This window comes from Cupressus sempervirens, chromosome 1 (assembly GCF_028749045.1).
Source record: "Cupressus sempervirens isolate cs-2001-9-10 chromosome 1, ASM2874904v1, whole genome shotgun sequence".
In the NCBI taxonomy this organism is placed as follows: domain Eukaryota; kingdom Viridiplantae; phylum Streptophyta; class Pinopsida; order Cupressales; family Cupressaceae; genus Cupressus; species Cupressus sempervirens.
Genome location: NC_143118.1, coordinates 357,701,303 through 357,726,253, shown reverse-complemented (window position 1 = coordinate 357,726,253; position 24,951 = coordinate 357,701,303). Strand labels below are relative to the sequence as shown.

At 33.4% G+C, this 24,951-nt stretch overlaps 1 pseudogene; it reads right to left on the bottom strand.

Moving 5' to 3' along the window:
- LOC149577730 (uncharacterized) overlaps nt 1-24,951 on the bottom strand; it is a 62,958-nt pseudogene that overhangs the window by 24,975 nt on the left and 13,032 nt on the right.

Below are 24,951 nucleotides of genomic sequence, written 5' to 3'. Positions count from 1 at the left end.
CAACTTGACACAAAAAAAATTCAAAAATAAGGGGTACGACACTTCATTAAATGTGTACTTATGACAATTAAATTTCATCAATGAAGGAAATACGAAGATTTGGGAAAATCTTTATGGGTGAATAGGAATTCCATTGGATATTAGTGACCTTCCTTGCCCCCTACTAAATATGGACAAGTGTCCACACTTGTCAGACCTAATACGAGTAAGGGACTAGCATAACACCACCATCATATAAACTATGTAGTATTAAATATAATTAATGAAATTTGAGAACTATAAGTGAATAATAATTTGAAATTTTATACCTGTCAATTGATCATCATACGTACCAAAAAAAAAGGTGGAAAAAGTGATATCAGCATTGGTAGCATCCGTCAGCATCTCACGGGGTTTATTGAGAACATGAGAAATTGATGGTATGGAAAGTGGGTGGATGGAAGATAAAGAAATGAGATTAGTTGGATGGGTGGAAGGTAAAGAGATGAGATGGAATGAGAAAGTGAATGAAAACATGAACTTTATGTGGACATAATTTTTTTATTATGAACATGCATAAAGGAATTAATGTTGAAAAGCGACAATTAGAATGTTGACACCTTCGGCTGCAGGAAGAGTTACCTAATGTGTATTTGAATTTGGTCACTAAAACTACTATAGGAAATCCTCTTTTATTTGGGGCCATTTATATAATTTGAGTCAGTGACCATTGACTAATAATTTGAAAGGCACAGGATCAATGCTAGTTAATTTAATAGCTCCTTTATCAAAGACATGACTAATTTCATATGGTCCCAGCCATCTTGTCTAGAGCTTTCCTGACATATCTTTAAATTTGGAATCATATAGTAGTGCATAGTCACCAAATTGAAATTATTTACTAATAATATGATAGTCATTCCATTGTTTCCTTTGTTTCTATATCAGTTTAGTGCATTCCAAAGCATCTTTGCACATTTCATCCAGAGAATTAAGATGTAGAAGACATTCTCTTTGTGCTATAGGAAGTTCAATATCCAATGCCAATGTTGTCCTTAGAGTTTTATGTTCAAATTCAATTGGAAGCATTGTAACCTTTCCATACAAGAGCTCAAATGGTGTAAATCCTATAGTAGTCTTCCAGGTTATTCTGTAAGTCCAAACAACTTCTTGTAATCTACTGGTCCAATCCCTAAGGTGTAGACAAACTATTTTTGTTAGGATGTTCTCTAGTTCATGGTTTATGACCTCTACTTGTCCATTAGCATTAGGGTGATAAGGATTGGATTTTTGATGCCTGAAGTTATACTATTTCATCAACTCTGAGATCAGATTAGAGGTAAATTGCGCAACTTGGTTAGTGACTAACTCTTTGGGTACACTATAGTGAGTGAAAATTTCTTCATACAGAAATTCAACAACTTTTTCATCACGAGCATGCTTCATGACCTTGACTTCAACCCATTTTTTCAGGTAATCAGTGCACACAAGAATATAGGATTTCCCATTAGATGGAGGTTCAATTGAATGAATGAAGTCCATGCCCCATTTTTCAAATGGTGTTAATGCCATCTGAGGATTAAGAGGCATTTCATCTGTTCTTGTTGGTTGGCCCATCCTTTGACACTTGTCACACTTCCTTGTATAGTTAGTTGTATCGTTGTGAAGTGTCGGCCAATAGTAACTAGTTGTCAAGATTTTTAAGGCTGTTCTTTTTGTTGCAAAGTGTCCTCCACATGGTTTATTATGATATGCATGTAGAATATCATATGTCTCATCCTCTCTCACACATCTTTTCATTAGTTAATCGAGTCCAATGTAAAACAAGAGATTATCTATCTAGGAGAAATGAAAACTTTTCTCTACAAGAAACTTCTTTTCCTTATAAGAAAAATGTTCTAGTATTTTATTGGCTACAATGTAGTTAGCAATGTCTGCATACCAAGGAGTTTGAACAGCAATATGAAATAAATGCTCATCCAAAAATGCATAATCTACCAAAGTAGTGTTAGTATCATCATGATGGATTCTTGATAAATAATCAGCTACAACATTGGCTTTTCCAAGCTTATCAACAATAGTTATATCAAATTCTTACAACAACAATAACCATCTTGCTAATCTGCTTGTTATAGCAGGTTTATTCATGAGATATTTAATTGTTGCATGATTAGTATGAACAAATACATGGAATAGCTAGTTATGTAATGCCAAAATTTGTTCAAGGCATAAACTACTACTAGCAATTCTTTTTCTGTCACTGTGTAGTTTAATTTTGGTCCATGAAGGCTCTTGCTAATATAATAGATTGTATTTTCAAGATTTTGGGATTGATGTGCTAGGACTGCACCTATGGCATAATCAAAGACATTTGTATATATATGAAAAAGTAAATTCCAATCAAGGCCTTGTAAAACTGCGGTTGTAATTAGGAGTTTCTTAAGCTGCAGGAAGGCTTCATCACATTTAGATGTCCAACTAAATTCAGCATCTTTTGTGAGTAACTTATACAAGGGACTAGTTATTTTTCTGAAATCTTTTATGAAATGTCTATAATATCCAGCATGACCTAGAAAATATCTTACATCTTTTGATTTTTTCGGTATGGGCAATGTTTGAATTACCTCTATCTTAGCTAGATGGACTTGTATTCCTACAACTGATATGAAATGACCAAGTAGCATGTCTTCCTACATGAGCATGAAACACTTTTCACTATTAAGTGCCAAATTATGTTCTTGCCACCTTACCAAAATCTTTTCAAGATTCGCCATTGCTTCCTCAAAAGTGACTCCAAATGTTGTGAAGTCATCCATGTATATTTCCATACAATCATGTGATATATCAGCAAAAATGCTAATAATTGCTTGTTGGAATGTTATAGGAGCATTACATAGACCAAATGGTAAAATAGAGTATGTAAAAGTACCCCATGGACATGTAAATTTTGTCTTGTCTTGATCTTTAGGAGCAATACTAATTTGGTTATAACCACTATACCCATCTAGAAAAGAAAAATACTTCTTTCTAGCTAGAGTGTTCAAAACCTGGTCTATAAATGGTAAGGGAAAGTGATCATTTTTGGTGGCCTTGTTCAATTCTCTGTAATCTACAAAAATTCTCCATTTTCCTCCTTTTTAAGGCACTATGACCAGGGGTGACACCCATCTACTATCATACATAGGATAAATAAAACCAGCATCAAGCAATTTTTGCAATTTAGTTTTAACTATTTCTCTAAGGCTTGGATTTATCCTTCTCTGGGGTTGGCAGAGTGGTAGAAAACCTTCATTAATATATATCCTATAGGTGCACAATGTAGGACTCAACCCTTTCATATCACTATAGTCCCATGCAAAGGCCTTTTCATTTCTTTGAAGCAATTCTTTTAACTATTCCATTTGTGTGGGTGTTAATTTGGGATTAACATGAAGATTATGACCTTTGGTCAATTCAATAGTAGTGGTGGACCCTATCATAGCAACTTCAGAGACTGGACTTGCTTCTAATTCACATGGTAAGAATGGATAAATAATATCAAGTTCTTTGAGAAAACTACAATTCTTATCACATTCTTCATATGTGATTAATTCCAACACAAAACTTTCAAATACATCTTTTTCTACCACACAACTGTTAGTGAGGATACTCTAAAGTACCGAATCTTCCTCTTAGAGTTTTAGAAAAGAATACCTATGTAACATCATGAGCTATACTATAGAATTTAACTCTTCTTCTTCATCCCTTAAATATAGCCAAACATATGTGCTCAAATTGGTAATGGTTGGGTTGGAGGATATAAATCAAATTTCTTTGTTGCTTGGCCATTTGATATGGTCATAGTCCCTGATCTACAACTTATATTTGCATCAACTATGGCTAACCATGGTTGACCTAGGATGACAAGGTAACCAAATAGATTAACTTTAGGGGATAAAATCATGAAGTCTATAGGATATTCTAGAGAATCTGAGGTTACAATTATGTTTTTTTATCATCCTATCAGGGGTAACAATAGAACTATCTACAAGTCGCAAAATTTTTGGTGTTGCCCTTAGTCCTTCTATTTTCAACTTCTTCATAGTATCCTTGGTCATGACATTTATAGCAACTCCAAGATCTATTAAGGCATTTTTAACAAACTAACCATTTATACTGGCATTCACTACTGGACTTCCTGGACTAGAATATTTTGGTGTGGTCAGTTTCCCTAACATGATGTCAGCTAATTGTCCCACAACATGGACTGTGGCAGGATCCTTTGTCTTCCTTCCAGGCTTCTTCAGGCAAGCTTCTCTAATGGCTTTTCCATAAATTGGAACATCCTTAATGGCTTGAAATAGGGGTATTTGGACATGTATGTTTTTTAGCTGATCAACAATATTAAAATGATGTTCCTCTATTTGTTTAGGCTTCTTTTGTATAAGATTTTTTGGAAAAGGAGGTTCCACTGCTGGTTGAGCTTGGGTTGACATGGTAATATTGGTTGGGTCAACTGTTTCATCAACTAAGGGTTCTACTGCTATAGAAGAGTCTGGTATTTTAGTTATAAGAGGTAGTTTAGGCACTGGTAAAGTTGTACCAAATCTCAGATGTATATTTGCAATACCTAAATTGTAAGTAGGATACTACTGAGCATCAACACTATACATAGGTTATTGTGGTTGTTGGCTATTTGGGTTTGGCTGAGGTTGTGTAGGTAATTGTGTTTGCTTTTGAGGTCCAAGATTTGCAAGTGGTGGCATTAGAGCAGGTTGTTGAACTGGAGGTGGTAATTGTGGAGTACCAATATTTTGGTTAGGCCATTTTTGAGATCCCCTCCATTGGTTCATAGACTGGAAATTCCCTTGGGATGGTTGCCATTAGTTCTGCTAGTAGTTCTATTGGTTTTACCATTGGTTACTCTATTGGTTAGGCTAGGGTGGTTGGGAATTCTGAGGCCATTGGGATTGTTGTGGGTTGTTTTTCCCAACGTTGTTCCAATTAGGTTGATATTGTGGAGGACATTGGGGATTATAGTTTTTCCATTGATTACCATGTGAATTTGAACTTTGCAAAGGGTCCTGAGGCATACCTTGATGTTGGGCCCATGGTCGGCACTGAGAAACAAATAATACTTGCTCATCATCTCCATCTATCTTGATGTACTCAGTTGGAAGATGCTAGTTCTCCATGCTTGCAACTAGTTTACATTAGAAATCTTTCATTTGCTTCCAAAAATGAGGGCAGTATTCAGCTAGTTGTAGCTTGGGTTCTACATACTTCTTCTTTACAGTCATTGTATCAAGATGTGTAGTGGCATCATTGATGATGTCTTGTTTGAAATTTGATAATAGGTTAGATATCTCAAGCTTTGAAATGCCTTGACTAATTCCTTTAGTGACTATGGAATGAGGTCCTTAGCCTTTCTCCATGGTTGACCTTGAATAATTCTGACAAATCTTTTTGAGGTCTTCCTAGGAAGCTTGATATATATCACCACCAGCCATCAGGTCTAGTGCTTCTAGATAGTCATCATTTACACCTCTTAGAAAGACTAGCATTTGTGAATCCTTGGACAACACATGTTAAGGGTTCTTCTGCAGTATATATGAGAAACATGAGACATAATCTTCTAATGTTTCTTTTTCCTTCTGAGATATCCTAAAGACATCATCTCCTCTTGAACTAGATGCTTTGCAATACTCTTTGTACTTATCCAGAAACAAAGTTTGCATTTCATCCCAACTTCTTGCTACATTAGCTCCTAAACCCATGAACCATCATAGAGCTAATTATTTCAATATTGCTAGAAACAATATATGGGAATTAGTATTGTAGTCAAAACTACGACAAAGTATGTCAAACTCAAATAAGAAAATATCAAGTTCTTTGGTTGCAAGGCCATAGAACTTTGGAAAGGCAGTTGTAGGTATATTTTTAAGATTATTAGTATTTACAAGGCTAGTGAGAGGAAATGGAAAAGTAGGTTGTGCCATGATTGGAGGTATTAGATTATGAGGTTGCTACTCAAAAGGAACATTGGGTACTAGATGATTAACAACTAGTGGATTCAGAGCAGTGTTATCAAGAAAATTGGCCAAAACTTCAGTAAAAGGTTGAAGGCCACTTGTATCTATTGATCAGCTCTTGATGATGATTCTATGGGAAAAATAGGGCTTGCATCTTCAAAAGGTAACTCAACTTCTTCTTCTTCAATTTCTTCATTGAGATTAAAAGACTCTTGTGGAAGAAATCTATCATATTCATCTCATCATCTTCCTCTTTGATGCATGCAATTAAACTTTTTACACTAGTGAAAGAAGCTTCAAAACTAGAAATTTCTAAAAAAATTTATCTAAGAACTATGATTCAAAAATGCTCCTAGCTTGACACCATCCCTGACAACAAAACTAAAAATGGTCTACCTTACAATAGTTATATCATAGTCCTACTCTGGGCCATGCTTAGGAATACTATATTCAAACTAAGGACTATTTTTCACACTATGAGGTGCATTTAATCTTGTCAACCTAGGGATGTATACTTGAAATGGTGGGCACAGTATGTGCACTAGGTCTCTTAATGAGTCACTAAGCTTATGCAGCAAGAAAGTAGAATGCAAGAAAAAGAACTTACACTATTACTGTAGAAAACTAACACACTTAACTCTATGAATACTAGAAATACAATGAAAGGCTAAAAAATATTCCAACTTAGTTTATCCACTACAACTATTCTCACATATGTTGCAAGAACATTCATGAAATGCAATGCTATAGGAAGGAACATACAACTTCTACTTATAATACTAAGAATTCTTGGAAATAAATCTATTCTATCCTAATCTAATCCACCTTCCAAGTGGGCCCCCTTGGTCAGCTTCAACTAAACTACTAACACAAGATAGAAGCCAAAAACTATTTCATTACATTTCAGAAATTCATTACATAATACATAGAACTATAAAAACACGACTCGTAGTAAAATTTAATAGTCTATTCTCATAAACTCTTTCTTCTACCTGGCTAAACTAACACACTTGGCTCGATTCCTATATATAGGAGATCAATACTTACTCTCATAATAGAAAAGTAAATAAACTAGCTTTAAATCCATAGGAAAGAAAAAAGGAAAATAACAACTCAAGGTGGGAAGAAGAAATAACGGCTTAAGGCAAGAATAATAATAAAGTCTAAGCATCCATTTGCCATAGGACTAAATGTAGAGAAGGCAATAAGTCTTCATAGCTTCTCCTTACTCATTACCGTATCTTTTGAAATCGTTATAACTTTCCTCCACTGTAGCTACTCCTTAGCATTCTTTTCTCCTTGAATGTTGTTGGAACTCAACTTTGAATTCTTCCAATCACATTTTAGCCTTTATTGCTAATAGGTTAGTTATAATATAGATATATATTTGCAAATAAACATTTATCAAATTAAATTCAACTATGAGAACACACATTTTGATAACTATATGAAATAATGCATAATATATATAATACTAGCAAAAGATGGCATAGTATCTACCCATAGGTTTATTATAGGTTCGGTAAACATAGGTCCAAAAATGTTCTGACAAAGATTAAAAAAAGTATCAACAAAGTGTTTTAAAACTATCATGAAATAAAGGCAATATTTGGCCTCATCAGTTTCTCATATGGTATGGTGCACTTCGTCACACAAAACTGTCATTTGTTGTTTCTTGCATGAAAAATAGGGGGTATCTCCACTATTTTTTGGAGAAAACTTTTAGGTGATTTGAGTACCATTTGGGACTTCTTGAATTAGCATGCCATGATAGATAAGTGCCTTTATGTTCTATTGTCCTCTTTGTATTTCATTTTCTAGTTGAGTGTGTTAGTTTGGTAGCAGCATTTGGAGATTCGTTGGATGCCAAGATTGTTGGTTAAGTCTTTTGTTACAATCTTTGTGATCCTTGCATGATGTTTTGATTAAGTAAAAGTAGTTTTTAAAGGAATTGAAACCTATACAATAGAAGAGTTTAGGAAACAAGCAAGAGAAAAGAACAATAGAAAAGAGAAACCAAGACAAACATGAAACAAACCTCAGACAACAAAAAAGAGGTCAGAGAGGATAGTGCTAGAAAACATAGCAAAAGTCCAACAAAGGAAAAACAATCGACCAGCTAAGGAGTGTTGATCAGATTCACCACCTGGTCCACCAGAGAATGCATGGTTTTAGCAGTAGCTTTGACCTCGTCTTTCCTACTAGTTTTCTCAATCTTCTTTGAATGGGCCTGGGTATGCATACTTGGTCCTTGAGAATCAACCCCCAAGGGAGAATCCTAATCTTTACCTGCCTCATTCTTCTTTAGGAAGGTAGAAACATTTTCCACCATCTGCTTGAGCTATTTGTCCATGTTGCCTAGTTTGGATTCAAGTTTTGACACCTTCCCCTCGACACTACTAATATCCTTGTCCATAATCCTCTATTTAGCTTCCAACGTAGGAATCTTATGCATCAAATTTTTAACTTCTTCAGCATTTCCTATGACCTCCAAGAGCCTGTCAATATGTTGTCCTAGAGTTCTTTCCGCTCTCATTGTTTTGGAAAACTGTTCCATTTCCTTGTTTAGCAGAAAAATTTTGTGCTTTAAGATGTCTATGTCCTTCCGAATACAGCCCAAGTTGCCAAATATACCTTTAGAAAACCCTAACCCACTATCACCCCCTTCAGATTTAGATCCCTGCTCATCAATATCAGCATTAGAATCATTTTAAAATTTCTTAGCATTTTTATTGACCTGATACCGCACAGGCCTCCTTTTCCTCTCCAAACGATGACCCAAAGGCTCATCATCAGAATGCATGGACACTCTATCAATTACAGAGCCCTTACCTTTACCTTTACTGCCTCCCCTATTTTTGATGTGCTCACAAACAATTTCTTCAACAAAATCACTTTCCCTCTCCCAGTCAGAATCCTCCTTCTCAGTATTCTTCTTCTTTTTCTTAATGCTGCCACCAAAACTGATTTTAGGGCTAGGTAGACCTCCTTCAACCTCATCTTGTGTATCAGATTCATAGCCTTTTTCTTGAATACTCCCTTCTATATCTTGATCTTCCACTTTAAAATTCCTTGGTTTTTGGATTTTTTTAGATTTGAGCATATTCATGATCAAAACCATAAGCCCTTCATGGCAAACATATTCCCCAATTGGGTCACGCTGAATGGCTTGAGTAGAAATTGCAAGAGATTGTAGCAAGTAGGAAGGAAAATTCACCCTAATATTATGTCAAAAATGGTTTGCAAGCACAAAGTGATAACCATACAATTTGGTATATCAACCATCCAAATTTAAATATTCCATAATGAAAAAGAAAATAAACCACCACGAACAAGACACAAAAGCCGAGTTAAAGTAAGAAGTACCTATCTTAACCAGATGGTTTTTTTCCTCTTCAGTTTTAGCAAAATCATCAATTACCTTGTCCGAAATCTTCCTTTCCCTATAGAAATTCATCCTATCCAAATCCAACCCAGTAGCCTCTACAATGGTCTCAACTATAACCTCCATCCTCTGGTTCCCGATCAAAATTGAGCCATCCTTCCAAGATTTAACAAACTGGTGCATGACAACAGTATTATTTCCTTTAAGTCTCTTCATGTAGTTGGTAAAATTGCCACACCTGAGGATATCCCAAAATGGTGCATGATCCTTGCATGATGTTGTTAGGTACATTCATACTTGTTTTAAAAAAAATTATCTTGGCTTATTTTTGTCCTTGTTCCACAAATCTCTAGGCGGGGCATTACAATCTACAAATCCATGAATAAAATAAAAAAACATAGAAAAAACTAGAAATTGTTTAGCTTGCTAAAACCTTTGGAATAGCTCAACTTGGACAAGTAGTGTCCAAACAAAATTTCATAGGGTTGACCACACTAGTCCTAATGCCCTCTAACTAGGTCAACCCAACTGTGTGTGTGAAGGCATGAAGTAGGAAAATGGATAGTTTAAAGTTGCTATATTTGCTTGAATTCATGGACAGAAATGGTATAATTAAGTAGTTATACATGCTGATAAATATTTCCCCATCTATGCTACATTTTGGGTAGTTTTCCTCTTGTAGCCATAGGATTTGCAAGAGTGGTAATTTGAACTTTACACCTTTTCTCTAATATTGATGATGAAAATAAATATATGCATATGAAGGTTGTCAGCACATTGATTGTTTTGCAAGTATTTTTCGCAGGTATTCAAGAGTCAACATTTTAGCGTTGGAGTAGTCAAAGCCAACTGGATTGTTAGACCTTCGCAAGAAGAACTAATCATTTATTTCTTTTTGTTGTTGCAGCACAAAAATGTAGCTTCCATAACTTGCTATATTCCTGGAGGATTTATTTGTGGTTAATGTTGTTTCTGTTTCAAATTTTATGAGTCTGTAATTGATCCTCCTAAATGGAGTGATCTTAGATTTAGGAAGTACTTTTATTTTCCTTTTAAATTAATGATTGTTGTAGCTTTGAGCACAGTTGGAAAGAAAGAATGGAGTGAGTTGATTTTCATAGTAGAAACGTGTGATACTATTTTTCAATCAAGTGTAATCTTTCAGCATGAATGAATAGAATGCACAATTCAAGTTTATATCTTTTATCTTGATTGTATTTTTTGTTCACTCCTCCAAAGGGGCCCACTTTGTGAGTGAATTGTTCCATTAGTTAGAATAGATTTCATTTCCTTGTTGTTTCTAAGTAAGGTAGAACTTTGTTGCTCCTACAACCATTGATAACAGAACCAATGAAATGTAGCATAGGTGCATAGATAATTTTACCATTTGCAACATTATCTTAATCTTTAATTTAAGTTATCATTTTAGTTTCTCGTATAGGTTTCCTTCAACATTGCCTTTGCTTTAGTGTAATGCCCCACCAAGGGATCCAAAGAATTAACCTAGAATTTCACTAAGTTTAGTAGCATTTTTTTTTTTTTAAACATGAAAGTAAATACCACATATAACTTATGCACAATAACAAAAGCAATAGCAATGTCCATCTGAAAGTAAACATAACATACATAATAGATTACATTCTTTAAAGATCCCTTAACGTAGAATTACATCCAAAACATCTAACATACATGAATCCATCTAGTGCAACATCCACATGAAATAATAATGATAAGTCCAATGTTTATACATTACATTTCAAATGCTCAATCATCCACTGTACATGTCACAGGGTATGATAAGCTCAAAAGAATATACATATGTGAAATATGGTACATCATCTCGTTCAAATCAAAGTAAAGATAATCACATGATATATATGATACATCATCATAGAAGACATATACATCCATCATAAAGATCAAACATAATAAACTAAGTGAATGGTTCCTCCCAACCGTTAATAGCATCATTAGACCATTGTGGATCCTAGCCGTCCCTCCGTGCGTAACATTCCAAATCACTGAAGAGATCATCGGTATTAACATAGTACGAATGTCACTCCTAACATATACTATGTCATATGCAGAAAGTAATCTAACATGCAAATATAAGCATAACATAACATCATCTATCATATGCTAATCATCAATGAAAGGATACATATCCACCATCATGAAGGATGCATTAGCCATGATATCTCAATGAATCTCAAATGATAAGAGTGGAAAAACACTACCACCTGACCGCGTGGTACCTAAGTGGTCCACTCCCACCGTGCTGAGGAGATAATCTCAAGTCCCAAATAGGCTATCCAAAACACATAGCACAAATCTCCATAAGTCCAGGAATCCTAAAAGTATACTAACTCAAAGGTTCCAAACAAAAATTTGACATCTAATCCCCAGAGGCACACAATGACATGTAGGAACCTACTATGCAAGCAGAAAAGTGTCATCACATTTATCACGTACAAGTTATCCTGACAGTTAGCTAAACTCCACGAGTCCATACTGATCTCATGCGGCCACTAGTATCCTCTCATACTGATGAGGCATATTATGGAATGCAAGGTCGCAACCATGCATTCTCTCTACTCCCATCCTAGCCTATACAAGCACTCAAGGCATGGGCAAGAATCAAAAATCTTATCTTTTTAGGTTCATTCAGTTAGTATATTAGGTGTGAATGTTATCACTTATTAATCCAACTTACAATGAGTTACCTTGGCATCCTCTTAGGGCCCCGGCCCCCATTGCAAGCCACTTCCCAACACTACATGCAGATATCCTACCCTAAGCTCATGGAATCATAAATCTCAAAATCACAAAAGATAATTCATAATAAAATCATTAAATATGCATAAAAGCATCAAATCTCCATGAGCAAGCATCCATAGAAAATCATGACCACAACAGCTCTCTATTGGCAACTGAAGTATCACTGATAATCAAAAGTATCCAATGGTTCTCAATAACCAAAATATATCTCATCATACTGATCGAAGACTCCAAAAATGGTTGAGTCAAAACATGTCACAACATGACATCATCAAGAATAAATCCACATTTCAGTCCCATCATGGCGACTAGAAAATAACAAAGGATAACTGATCAATGACCAAAAATGGTTAAGTCAAGTGTCTCATACATAAGAATCTCAACTATAACAATCAGTAATTACAACCAATACATAGAGCATTCCATCACATAACCATGGTTGGGTTTATAAAGATCGAGATTAAAACATCATCATGACATCACAATCACATAACTCCCAAGCCTTTGGTAGACGTCCTATAACTGGTCAACACTAGTCAACCCAAAACCAAAAACAATAGCATAAAGAATACACAGTACAAACACATTTTTTGTTTTTGCTAAATTTACAAACTTGAATTTACATGTAGAGATCTCAGTTTATGTTTCCAAGTTTAGAGAATGAATGGAGGAACATTTTGTACGTTTTGGATGAATAAAAGTTTTCCTTAAAATCCATCTTTCAATTATAATCTTTTTTTGAAAATGTCCCCCACCAAACTATCAATTAAATTTCATATACTTTATAAAACAATTAATTAAATCTTGAAAATTATACAAGAGTTCGCCATTATAAACAAAAATGAACCTTTAACATAATTTATTTAAATAATAATAATTTAAAATTTACTAATAACATATTTACATATTACATACATACATACATACATACATACATACATATATATATATATACATACATATATAAATATATAAATAATTATTATTTTTGCATTTTATAAAATCGAATTAATAATTTTGATTAATACCATTTAACATATAAAAATTTAATAACAATAAAAACCGATTTCATATGAGGCAATTGTTATAAACATACATATAACATATAAGCCATTGGCGGCACACAGGACCCTGCAGTTGCAGGGCCTGCGACGTCAGTGGGTACTATGTACTCCTGTCGTCGCAGTACCTATGACGGTCGGTACACTGCGACTACAGTGGCATGGGGGCACGGGTCTCGTCCCCCCCCACTTATGCATATTACTTTCTTTAAAATCACTTATGCGATTTTCCATTCGGGTATGCAATTTGGTTTTTTAATAAAGTTTAACGATTTTCAAAACATTTTCGATTAATGGTATGATATTCAATTTTTTTTAATAAATATATATTTTATATATATATGCAAAATTTAAAACATCACAACATATAAACATGTATACATGTATTTATGTGTGTGTGTGTGTGTGTGTGTGTGTGTGTGTGTGTGTGTGTGTGTGTGTGTGTGTGTGTGGAAATTAAAAATATAAACATATATATACACAAGATATATATAAATTCCAATTCTCAGAATTTTCCTATAAATCTTTTGACCTTAAAATTTACTCAATATTTTATCTAATGGCTTGGCTACAATTTAATCCCTAACCCCATATTCTTTTCAGATCTATGCATATAAGATTCTCAAATAAATTTAACTACCCATATTGAGAATGCATACAATAAAAATAAGAAAAATCCTCTGAAGACATATGGAAGACACGAAGAAGACAGGGAATGCAAGGTGCAGAAATAGCATAAATAAAATCACAAGAATCTACCCAAATTCTGATGCTAATTCACTCTTCCTCAGAAAACCCGCAGAGCAAGCTCCCTTCTTCAGAGTTCTTGAGTTCCCCAATGCTCCAATTACTCTCCAATGCTATGTCTAAGCTTCTAGGAATGCCTGAATATAAAGAGCTCTCAGGAAACATCTAGAATGCTTCTAGAAACAACTAGAAGGTGTCACCAACTAAGCATGAGTCTTTTCCAACCTTCTAGATGAGTCATAGGGTTGTAGACACCATGTGCTTAATTGATGCACTAACCCCCGTGTTGCTGACATATGAGAAATGAGAAGGGTGCGTTAACTCCCATGCAAGCTTACAACTCCAATTACTTTTTATATAATTTCTATTTAAATATTTATAACTTTCATTTTAATTCTTATAACTTTTATTATTATTATTTATTTATTACTTTATTATTACTTTATTATTATTACTAATTTTAATTTTCTAATTTTCTTTTATTTAATTTTTTTTCCCAATTAATTCTCATTTAATTAATTTATAATCAAAATATCAAATATCATGATATTTTATATTAATTTCCTCCATTAATTAATTAATTAAATCTATTTATTAAGACTTAATTAATAGAGAATACTCCATAGACCTCCAAGATAAAATATGAAAACCCATCATAGAGCAATTCACACAAAATCAGTCTAAAGGGTTAAAAATCACGAATTATGTCATCCGACACATTCGTTAGGTAAAATATCCAGATACTTGTCCTACCTCACTAGGACAATTGGCTCGAGGGTTTGGGATTTGGACTTGAGAATTTATCTCCCTTCTCTTATCATTGAGATAGTATAATAGGGTACGCTCATCCTGGCAATTCAGGAAAGTCGATACCCGATACTTGCAACCTACAGAAAAACCATGCATGTACATACAATATATATAATGCTAAGCTAAACAAACAATGGCAAGAAGTGGTGCATCATGTAGATCCTGACTAAGCAGGTGACTACGACTCCCTTCCTTAACCAGATCAAAAACGTCATACAATAAGAAAACATGCACACCATACACATGCAAGTATGGGGTAAGTATCCATAATAAAACACATGAGATAATAAACCATCTAACTAATCATCAACAAAAAGAAATGTAATGATCATCATGCATACATGAAAAGTAAAGTCTAATGATCTCATCATATACCAACTGAATTCATAACATAATGTATGATAGTCTCAAAACAATACCACTAATACATCAACATAAAACTAGTCTAACATAATCTGATAATAATACAACAATAAGTCCAAAAAAGATGCGAATGAGGGAAGGCACTACATTTAGGTGTAATGATTTAAAGAAGAATTAGAGCATATACTTTGCACTCACCATTTCAAGTTTATGCTCCCAAATTGATAAATCAAATGAAGTCAATATACTATTTTAAGTAAAACACATTATTATGTTTGACCATAGAATCATTATGAAAGGATGTCCAATCCTTTATTTCTAAGGTATTAAACTAACAAACCATTTTTGGTGTCGTTGCCGAGGATGGTGTCAATCTAGTTCAACCCTAAAGTTATTATGTTAGTTTAAATTCTTCTTTATTTTGCAAGCATAGAATAAGAGACCATCTTGGAAGATTTCATCATCATAATAATCAGGAAAATATTTTTAATCTTGAGCTTGAAGAACCTCACAATGAAAACGAAGAAGAAAAACCTTTTGAAAATCCATTCATTGATGCTCAAGAATGAATACCCTCATCCTCTGAAGAATCCTTGCATTTGAATGATCTTTTTGTTGAACCTGAATACCAAGACAATTGAATTGCCTTTGTTATCTATCAACCACCACTACCAAGCCCTCCTTCAAGAATGGCTCAGCCTCAACCTCAGCCTACATTTCCTTTTCCTATCCCTACTCAGCAAGGTAATTAAAATTTGAAGAACATATCTTCTGCTGCACTTCTCAAGTTCTATGGCCTGATTATTGAAGACCTTGAAACCTTCCTCTTTAAGTTTGATATCCTTTTCAGAAGTTATGACTATACAACTGATGCTCACAATTTGAAGCTATTTCCATCCACCCTAAAGGAAGATTCTCTGAGATGGTTCATGTGGTTGGGGGCAAACGATGTAGCAGATTGGTCTACAATGAGCTATTTATTTCTTACCAAGTATAAAGAATATTGTAGGGGTCAAGATTTAAAAGGGGATGACATTATCAAAATATCCCAAAAAGAAGATGAAACCTTGGAAGACTATGTCTCATGGTTCATGTTCAACCTACAACGTAACACACAACATCAACTAAATGAGGAATCAATGAAACATCTTTTTCTGAGAGGTGCAAATCATGGAAGTATCGAGGCTCTAGATCTTATGGTTGGATAAGATATCACTCACCGATATACAAAGTATATGTTTGAATTATTCCAAGGCCATTGTGAAGAAAGGTAGGGGACTTAGAGACCTACCACATAAGTCTAATGATGGTTTAGGATTATCTAAGATGGAGCTATCCAATTTGATGTTTGATTTCAAATAAGACATCATTAATGATGTAGCCACTCAATTGGATACCATGCAGGCAAGAAGAAAGAAGGACGAAGATGATGCAATGTTAGGTCAATATTATCCACATTGTAGGGATAATAAAAGGAACTATAGATGCAAGTATGGTGCAAGCTTGGAGACACAACCAATGCCTACTAAGTTTAGAGTCATTGATGAAAATGGAGAGGTGCTCTGCATTGCTCAACAAAGGCCATGGGCTCAAAGACAAGGTATGCCACAAGATCTTCTTCAAAATTATAATAGTAACAATCAATGGAAAATTTCTCAGAATACTTGTTTAAAAGGGCATAGTAATTGGCATCAACCTTAGCAGGGTTGGCAACAACCTCAACAGGGTTGGCAACAAGCCCAAAATTGGAATAAAAAACCTAGTTAGCAAGCCTTAATCCCACCACAGTAGCAGGCTCTAATGCCTCCTCCTGTAGCCGCTAATACTTCCTCGAAGAAAACTTAGCTACCAATTCAGCCTAATCCTAATCCCAATAATACCAAATAGCCAACACAACAATAGGGTTATGCTAGCTATCTATTTGAATGATATCCACTTAAGGTCAGGCAATACTCTTTCTTCACCAAAAAAGACTATCATAACTAAAGTTGAAGATTCCCTAGCTAAACTAGTGGATGTGTTAGTTCAACAGACCTCTTCAGTAGCCAAAGAACCTTCATTTCCTCATAGGTTGATGGAACAAAGTCAGCCTACAAAAAACCAAGCTGTAATTGATTTGCTTGATTAGCTAAAGAAAATGACAGTAAATATACCATTACTTGATGCTATTAAAGAAGTTCATGGCTATACTAAAGCCATCAAGGAAGCATGTATCAAGTAGCCAAGAAGTGTTGGGAGGCTTCTTCCCAACAATTATTTGCATGACTATAACCACAGATTGGGAAACCCAAACAAGACCTCTATGTCCTCTTAGAGTTCAAATCCCCTTCCCTGTTGTTACATTGTACATAATTGTAACGTACATATAGATAAGTAGTTGTTAAGAAAGAAATGAGTATGCTTGATTATAAATATTTTTTTGAATTTTAAGAATGTAGGCAAAATTCTATGTTGTTGATGTTTAGATTTTACCATTATCATGGAGTCTAGAAGAATATGTTCTCAAAAAATGGTTGAACATGAGAACAATTTGATGTTGGAGAAGAGTTCTATTGCTTGAGAACATTTTGACTACCATGTTTAAAATGTTTTTAAAACAATCATGGTGTTGATGGTTACCCTCTTACATGGATCAAAATCCAGAATGAATTGACACTATCCATGTCATTGAGACATAACTATATGAAATTGATTTATAGTTTTTTCCTTTCCCTTCTTAGGAATTGTGAATGTTAGTGTTATTGCAATGTTTGGGATTAAAATTTATCGTTTTATCCTATTTATTGTTATTGTATTGTAATAATTATGGATATAATAAAGCCATTCTAATAATAATGGAATTTAAGGAGATAGAAAAGATTCAATTCTATTAATCCAAAACACCCTCCAAACATATGTTTCACATAAGGCTTTTAACTACAAAGGCTGTGGTTTTTAATGAAAAAACATATTTTATCTTCAATGCATAATTACTTCACCTTATGAAGTGGTTAGCATTAAAGGGCCATAATAATATAGATATCCATAGGTAAGAGGTGTGTTTCAACATGATATCAAACTGCTCAAATGAATCTTGAGAGGAAAAATGTTGTAGAGAGAACATTTGTTACACTGTTAGATGTAATTGGATAACTTTTCCTATAATAGTCACTCGAAGAGATAAGAAGTGTGTTTCAACATGATATCAAACTGCTCAAATATATCTTGAGAGGAAAAATGTTGTAGAGAGAACATATTTTACATTGTTAGATGTAATTGGAAAACTTTGCCTATAATAGTCACTCGAGGCTTAGTTTAGTTTGGTTATTATTTATTAAGAATTTTTTTAATAGCTTGTACAATCTAGCATTTCACTCCTCCTTATCCCAAAATAATATCTTCACTTGGGTCATTTTTTATTCTTTAAGACCTTTGGTTTTTATAGTTCATCCAGCTATTTGTTGATTTGTTGACTAAAAAATGACACTAAAAAAATAAGTTGCCCCTCAATTGCAAATTAAATTTATATCTCTTGTGCATGATATGATATGATTTTCATAGGAAAAAAATTCAACATAGTGTTATAGATTATGGTGTGCACTTGTAACAAATTGTTCAAATCAATTGCACATAATGCAATAAATCATCCCAACAATTAGCAAAGCAAAGAGTGACAACAAAAAGGATTGTCCTTCTATCACATTGAAGAAATTGTATAGCATATACTACTATTGGTGTACACATTATGTCATGCCCAAAATATAAGGGAAAAAACACACACACAATAATTTTTTTTTAAATGTACTATGATTCAATAAAATAATACAGTCGACAAGGTTTAGATGTTTAACCACAATGGAGTGGATTGCCAGAGGGGTTTAAGATTCAAATAGTCAAAGGTACTAAGAAGCTAAAAGCAAGATTACCATAGACAATTAACAAGGTTAGGACTCCGCTAGATCTTTTCATGAAAGAGATTATTTGGGTGAACTGAAAGTAGATCTAAGTAAATCCATTAATGAAATTAAATGACTAATCTAATTAACTAAAGTCTTAGTCCATCAATTTGTTTTAATGATACAATTTAATTACGAGTAATATACCACTATCCCTAAAGGTGATCTAATTGGCTAGTCCCTCTTTTAGCATGATAATTGGAATGTCATTACAATCTTAATCATTTACTTCAGGCTTAATGTCATTAATTAACTTCTTTCAACTTCATTCTAATTCACATTTTAAAACTTTAATCCAAAATCTATACCAACCTTAAAATTTTCTCCACCATACTTATACAATCTAATTAATTAATTTAGTGTTTGCTATTAAAATTGATGACTAGAACAATTTCAAATAAATCTATAAGTTACTAAACCTTATTCAAACTTTATTATAATTTAAGGTCCAATATTGGAATGTCAACATTACAATAAATCTAACTAATTCAAAAATAGTATCAAACTAGTTATAAAACATTAAACCTATTTTAATTTAAAAGTCCTAATATCGACTTAAAATTTTAAGTTAGAACTTATAATAATCTACATTTAAATTTCTATTCCATACTAACTTCATTATAACATTATGGTTAATTTTTAACTATCAACCTAAGCATATACACATAACACAAAAGATCCTAAATTAACCAAGCTCAATATGAAAAAAAAAAGAGACAATTTAAATGCTTCCTAATCTCATAAAGTAATTATAATCTAATTAATTAATAAATAAGAATCTAATCTAAGCTAACCATAAAATCTACCCACAAAATAATGAAACCAACTACTAATCATATTTTACACTTAAAGTAAAACTTTCAAACACTTATCAATTAAATAACATTAATTTCTACTAACTCAATTTAACAAATCTAATACTAAATTAAATTAAAACTAAATCTAAGCCATCTTAAATCTATAATTTTCATAATACTAAGCTAAAATAATAACCTATATCCAATACTAAACTTACTAACTTAACATAATATACTAACATAATTAACAACTAACCTTTAAACAAAACTTTAAAAATAATCAAAACATACTAACCTAAAACGTAACTAAAAATAAAATAAAATGCTAAAACATATACTAACCTAAACCTACCAACACTTAACACCTAAGCCTAGTGGGCCTGTCCCCACAAAAACCTCTACTCCATAGGGATGGCATGTTGCCCCAGGTCTATGCACTGCAGACCTAGCTCCCTACCCTTGCGTGAGGGAGATCCCAAGCCAAAGGAAGTGCACTTGGGAGTAAAGCACGAGGAGGTGAATAGATGCGCCAAGTTTGAAATATATGCTTTCTTTGTTTTTAAAAGAAAAGACTTGCCTTGCTACCAAGGATGACAAGACATGGTCATTGAGTAGCAAGTACAATGGCAGGTGGAAGAAGACTCCATGCCCAACCTTAAATAGGAAGGTGAGAAACAAATAGTAAGAGATGGGGGGGGGGGGGGGATTTAGTAGGTGAGCTTTCCCTCTATTCTATTTTAAATTTATTATAAGGGTTGTCATGGAGTCTTAGGCAAGTACCTAGCTTCTTGTCACAAGAAGATTTAATGCAAAAGTTTTATTGGTGGAAGGATGTCAACGAGATTTGCAATAAATATTTTAATTTTAAATGCACTAGATTTATATTCCTTTTTTTTAGATTTAATAATGATGTTTAGTTGAAAGCTCAAGGAATAATTCAGAGAATATTCTCTGTGACCTTGGAGAAGATTAACATTTCTCCCATACATTTTCCAGAGAGGTTTTTCACTCCTGGAGGTGCACCTTTTTTTTTGAAGTCCATTTAGTCTAAGTTTTGACAAGTTATATACTTTCTTGTTATACTAGGAATGAATATGAACTTATTGATAACATTGATTTCCTATGAACAAGCATACTAACAAGGTTGAGTAAAAGGTTATATTTTCACCTTCTCTCCTATAATTTATGTTTTATAAATCATCATACATAAAGGTCTATGTTCCATTTTTGAATTCAAGGAAATACATAATCTCTTACTCAAACTGATTTTTGGAAATTATGAAACTTAACAAGGAGAAAGATAACTTGGATCACAATGTAGGATTTCTAATTCATCTAAATACTTAAACCATATAATTAAAACTTCAACATATCAAATTTCATTTCATTAACATAATTGGAAAAACTTGAAAATTTATAATTCAATGACATTATCTATCAATCTATTTTCTCACAACATATGCAAAATTTGAAATCACATGAGAGGAATACAAGGAGGTATTCATGATCTTTTTATTTCTTTATTATTCATCCTGGTTCAAGGCTCTATCGAGAAAGAACTAGTAAGAAAACCCAATGTCTTTGCCAATACATCAAAATTCAAATATATTTTACATAATATTAGAATTCAAAAGAAATCTCTTCAAAATCCTTCACAAGTACTCTCTTCCAATACCTTCAAAACTTCAAAGAAACACAAGGAGAAGACAAGAGCTGACCCGGTGAATCATCACAACATCAAGAACAATTCAAGCATGCACCCTAACCTAATTTTGCACAATAGGTCCAAACATAGAACTTGACTAGGGGGGAGGTGGATTTTCTCAATGGGATACATCAATCACCATGCCATAGCATAGCCCTTTCGAAGCTAAAACTTCAAGAACTTTCGTTCTTCTACAAGGTCCTTTAGAGGCTAATACCACAAGAATTTTCATTCCTTTCCATATTCAAGAATTCACAATATCAAACAAGGCATGCGATGACAAGTAGGGGCCCATACATCCTACCATCTTTCCCTCCTCTCACCATGAGAGGAGACTCTACACCATTGAGGTCCAACTAAGGCCCTACCCCTGTACATGGCCACTTCTTCCCCATCCAAGGGTGAGTAATACCAAAACAATCTCCACGAAATCCCCTCAAAACAATTCATCAATACAAGCATAAGAATGCATCAAGAACAAACGAAAATTCCTCCAAATCCATCCCAACACACAAGCAAGAAAAAAACAAGAACAACACAATACTTTATGCAAGATTCAAGCATGGAAACATGAAGAACAAAACCAAAAAAGTGAAGAACTCCTACCTTCACAAAATGTTATGACAAAAATGGTAAGTTGAGAAGAGCTTTCCCCTTTTCTGCCTTCAATCTTCAAACTTTTCCTAAAACTAGAGATTGGGTAACAACTCAAAATCTACCCCAAAATGCCTCTAATTATCATCCCTTAACTCCACTAGACTTCAAGTAAACTCAAGATGGAGTTTTGAGTACAACTCAAGTAGATGACAATCCATCAAAAATAGGGCTTTTGAGTGACCCTAAAAGTCAAACTAAGAGGCTAAGGGGGTGGAAAGTACTCCCCACCCATACCCTTACCCCTAGGGCACTTAAATTTAATAATTTTTAGCCTTAAAGACTTAATAGGAACAAATAAAAGCTAGGAGAATAATAAAATCAAATAACAACCTTTTAAAGATAGACAATGCAAGGATAACACATTTAAACAAGGGGTTCAATTTTTTCTTTCCTTTAGGTTTCCTGGCTACATGTCTTGCACACTTATTGCACACATCAGTAGGTTCAAGAAATCACATGCATTATGTAATTTACGTATCAGAAAAATCATATAAATTAAAACATCCATTTTTTTCCTAACGATCAATTATTTATCTAATTCTACTCATATTTTTTACCATTAGGATTGCATAATCAAGGTGTTAATTTTTTCATTCATTTACTTTATCATCATACATGTTCGTAAAGCATTAAATGATGAAATCAATTATCTAAAAGTAAAGCATCACACATCATAAATATCATAATAATGTTTAGTGCATCAAATAATGTTCTGACATATCGAGTCATGAGTATCGAAATAATAATGTATCATCGATGTTAGGATGGCTCGGGGCGAGGCCTCACACATTGCACCTTCTGGTACAAGTGCTAGTTATTGTTTATTATATTTATATTATTTACTTGAGCCCTTTCTACCAACCATGGCATGCAAATTAGTTTTTAATTTAAATACATGAATCCTTTCTAACCCACCATCACTCCATTGCATGTAGTATGACTCTTATTACCAATAATTATTTAATAACTGAATACAATAATGCCAAAAAAAAAAGATTACACAAAATCTCTAAATATAATAATAATAATAATTTTTAAAAAAATCAAAACTACTAAGAACTATTCTATATTTCTTTGGTTTAAATTGCCTAACAATAATACGAACCTAATTATTTAGGGAAATATTACCAACGCACGCACGCATGCACGCACGCGCGCGCACACACACACACACACACACACACACACACACACACACATAATGGAGATGATAGAATCTTTGTTGATTTTCACAAACTAACATGAATGGGGAAAAGGGTCAAACATAAGCAGATGTTTACCTTATCAATAATCTCCACTAAGTAATACTCATGCCAAAAGTAACTCACATAGGAATGAGCAATTGAATGAAGAGAAGTTAACTAGTAGTGGGTAATGTTCATTTAGAATAATAAGAAATTGAAATGGTAGAAATCATTTATGATTTGTACTTTATAATTTTTGTTATCTTTACAAAATTGTTGGCATATTATATTTATATTTATGAAAATAACTTATGCATAAATAAATAATTTAGAATTTTTTCTTTATTCATATTTATTTTATTTTATTTATTTCTAATATTTAAGATTCATACTTAAATAAGAATATAGTAAATGGTAAGTAATATTTTTAAAATAATTGTATAGTTAAATTTACAAATAAATAATTTATTGAAATATTAAATAGTTGTCAAAGGGTTCTTGGTCTATTGGTGAAGTTGAAAGGTTCACAAAGAGCCCACCAAGGATAAAGTCTTGTTGAGTGCAAGACCCTCGACATCTAAAAGGGATGAGACCGAGATCATGCTCCAGGGGAATTTGGCTAAATGGATACCCTCTAGTCCTTAGTTCTTAACCAAAGAGGCTAGGCCAAAAATGTTGAACCTCCATAAAAAAAAATAATAGTTTTAAATTGGATAAAATAATTTTGTGTACATTAAATAAAATAGTAAGTAGAATTTATTTTAGAAGTTAAATTGAGCTATATGGGACTACATGTTGATGTTAAATAAAAAACCAAGTACATCCAAAGACTACATGTCCAACATTATCCTATCTTTTCTCATACCTTAAAAATGCTCCATGGCACTGAACAATTCTATCCAATTCCTAGTACCTACCCTAATATCAACCCGTTGAGACTATGCTATCAACATAGGACATCATATTCATTAAATGGGAATGATCCCATGCAACTTTAAAATATTATATGTCTATAACAAAATACTATAAAATAATAAAGTCCATTAGAATCAAAATAAATGTAACTTGAAACCTCATTCAATTGTCTAGGCTAAAGATAATAGTTGATACTATATAAACATTGTGCTTAGTCAGGAAAGAAACCACAACCTCCATCAAAACCTTAGGAGAAAACACTTCTTTCTTAAAAAGCTCCTTTCATTTAGCATCCTTTGCAATGAAACCATTTTCCACTATGTAGCTTTCAATATGCCACAAACCACCCTCAACATATAGGTCCACTAATCTCTTTAGAAAGATGCTCCTCTCTACAATCATCTTCCTTGGGACCACCCTCACACCATCCTTATAATCAATTAAGGGGAACTTTTGAACCTCCTTACCCATTTCATAAAAAACAAAATAGTTCTTTAAAAGAAAGAGTATTCCCTTATCATCCACATTGTCCAACATTTCATCTAGTCTTCCTAAAGAGATCTTCCCCACTACTCTCCTACATAGGGAGGCCACCACACCTTCCCCTCACCAAAATCCACTAGG